The following is a 3,290-nucleotide window of genomic DNA, read 5'->3' on the forward strand; positions in this document are numbered from 1 at the left end:
GCTGAAATGGGTTCAAAATTTTGTGATAAAAAAATGGCTTAGACGTGGCGCTAAAATTTCCCATATTTTTCACACAAATATGCTATCAATTCGTAAAATGTCTTCCGACGTATTAATGTGATCTAGAAGTATTTTGTCATCAAATATTGACAAAGATTTTTCTGGTCGAAATTTTTTACGACCACATTTTGTTTTTAAGCTTCTTTTTTTATTGTTATTTTTTTGGCGTTTTGGCGATTTACGTTTTAGATTTATTGGTTGTACATTTGGACTCGTATATAATTAGTTGATGGGATGGATCACGAAGGTAATAGGATATGTCTTCCTTGTAACTAAAATTGGTACACTATTAAATTATTACAGATTTGGAGATATTTATTTTGTATTATAATGCAGGAACCATAATGTAACGTTTGAAAGTTTCAAAATTTACACAGAAAGAGATTTGTTTAGTTGTAATATAGTTACACTTAATGGAAGACATTATGACATGATTTGGTGGCCGTTAAGATGATTTTGTTTAACAGATGACCACGATTTGGTACAGTCCTGTCTTTTTTCGTTTCTTACTATCAACTAATGCTACTTATTATCGGGTATTCAATGAGCAACACGACAGGTGCCACCAGTGTATCAAGAACTATTTAGTATTCCATCTTGAGCACCTGAGTTCAACAGTCATTTTCCTGGTTGGATCATATTACTAACCCTACTTTTTGTTTACTGTTTTTGGACGGTTATTTTTTTCGAATACTGATTTGATCCCTTCTATTAAATTGTTCTCTTTAGACGTTTTTTTTTTCTCTTTGTCTACTATGTTCTAATAATGAAATTACCCAATGACTGTTATGCCGAAGAAAAGAGCTTAAAAAAGACACCCTTTCTAATTCCACAAGAAAACCAAAGTGGCAAGACCCCGAGCCATTACTTTACTTATGTTATCATCTAATGAAAAATAAGAAAAGGCAATATAATTGCCAGTTATGCAAACTGTCCACAAAAATTGAAAAAAGGACAAAACGTTCGAATAAACAAACATTCAGCTGTGCCGAAAACGGACAACTACGATGAATGTACAGTTTATTGTTAACCAACAATGATCTTTTTAAATAAAAAAAAATCTTTTAAGTAGAAATTTCACAAAATATTTTTTCAGCATGTGACCTTCGTGGATATGATTATGATGTATCTTCCAGTACTTGTTTAAAATTCAATCACATACAGCTAAATTGGTATGATGCAAGACAAAAATGTATTGATGAAGGCGGAGATCTTATAACAGTAGAGACAGATGAAAAATTGACTTTCCTCAAAAGTAGTTTGAATAATTGTAAGTTGTTCTTTTACCAAAACCACACACTCTTCAGTAAACTAGTTAAAAAAATTGCACATATAGGAAAATATACGAGCTTTGAAAACAAGAAGAAATCGAAGATAGTTTTGTAACAAAAACAAATAATATATATACATATTTATATATTATTTTTTAACATTCCAAGTTGTTGTCTTTGTTTACAAGTATAATAAGAATGAACATTGTTATGATGGTAATCTCAAGCACCTAGACAAAGTGACGACTATGTTGATTCATATCAGATTTAAGATATAAGAAGATGGACATCGTTTTCTGTATATTTTCTTGTATAAATCAAATGATTAAAGGTTCATTTTGTGTTATGAAATATCTCAGATGTAAGTTCGTTTTCTACTATTATATGTAATTATTACTTGCATAGTGTTTCTGTCAAATCTATGAATTTAACATGATGGAAAGTCTTATCCTTTTAAACGTTTAGTACCCAAAATACTAAATTGATTTATCTAAATTCAGGTTCCACATCGCAGTTTTATTGGATCGGCCTTATCAATGGTACGTGGACGTCAGGAGAGTCATTTCAGTACATCTATGGAGTAGAACCTTCCGATATCCGTATTGCAGCGCGTTTTCCCGACAGATGGTGTGGCCGCCTTAGGTTCGCACCAGGGACTGATAATCTGATGTATGATGGAAACTGTTTTTTCTTGAGAGAATTTGTGTGCGAGCTTAACATTTCCATTTGACTCTTTATACATAAGAAAATATTTAGATAAATATTTCATTTTTGCCTAAATAAATACGTCATTCGTTTTCAAATTATCTTCTACATAACATATTGTTTGTACTGCTTTGATGACAAAATAATGAGTATCTAACTGAGATGTTATATTTCATACAGACAATGCTAGTGCAATAAATACAACTCATTAAAGTTACATTCAATCGAATAAGCAATGGATTTTGATTGCTGAAAAATATATTGTTAATAATTGGAGAAGAGGTTTCCTGGAGCAATTTATACACCAAGCAATATAACGATGTTTGCAAGAACACTAATCAACTTATGCATCTAATAGAGGGGTGGAAGATCCAATTCTTTATCTGTGGTTGAAATTCCAAAGGAACTTACATTAGACGTATGATTTTTTTCGGTTTCGTGCGTGTTGCGAATTTACCATACTTCATTCCATTATCTCGCAGTTGATGCACTGTGATAAACAAACAAATCGATATTGTTTGGGTTTTTGTCTGCAAAAGCAACAATATACTTGTCAAAATGCTATCTATATACATGAAACGTTTGATTTAATCAAAATGAATTTGATATATAATTACAATGTTTTATTAATTTTTCGTTAAAATTCAATCTTCTTTTGTATAACGGATTTTTCATGACATTAAATAACTTTCAATTATATTGTGACTGTTTACGGTAGTTGTGTATTAGAACAATGTTATAAGATACAAAGTCAGTGATAACTTTAATGATTCTTCCTATGTGTAATGAAATATAAGTTGAAATTGTTCCATAAATCACATAGTAAATATCGGGTCAAATCAGGGTGATGCAAGGCTCTGGAAAGAGGCACGAAATTTCATCATGGATTATGTTTTTGTTCTGTCTTTAACACACAGTAAAATGGATTGATTTTATTTAAGTATTTATTTATATTTGTCAGTGTAAACTTTAAATTTGTTCTTGTGTCATGTTTATAATCTTTGGTTTTTGGACTGCCATGCACGCTCTGGGAATGAATGACTGCCTTTTTGACAGCTCAAAAAAATTATGAAAAAAATTGAAAAAAGTCGTTAAGTAGCATCCTTTATGTATAACTATATGATAAAACTTTTAGTCCAGAACGTGCGACTTGGCCAATAAAGAGGGACACATAGGTTATAGGTCAATAAAGAAAATAGAAAAAGAGTTGTTTCAGAGAGCAATGTATATACATGTAGTAAACAAATATTCATC

General features: G+C 30.9%; 1 long non-coding RNA gene across 1 annotated transcript; it reads left to right on the forward strand.

Annotated features, from left to right (window-relative positions):
* Positions 1 to 388: 388 nt before the first annotated feature.
* LOC127737023 (uncharacterized) lies at positions 389 to 2,971 on the forward strand. Its single transcript, XR_007999269.1, has 2 exons — positions 389 to 1,330; positions 1,832 to 2,971. It is a non-coding gene; the product is annotated as an uncharacterized LOC127737023 (long non-coding RNA).
* The last annotated feature ends 319 nt before the right edge of the window (positions 2,972 to 3,290 follow it).

This window comes from Mytilus californianus, unplaced genomic scaffold, assembly GCF_021869535.1.
Source record: "Mytilus californianus isolate M0D057914Y unplaced genomic scaffold, xbMytCali1.0.p SCAF_1, whole genome shotgun sequence".
Classification (NCBI taxonomy): Eukaryota; Metazoa; Mollusca; class Bivalvia; order Mytilida; family Mytilidae; genus Mytilus; species Mytilus californianus.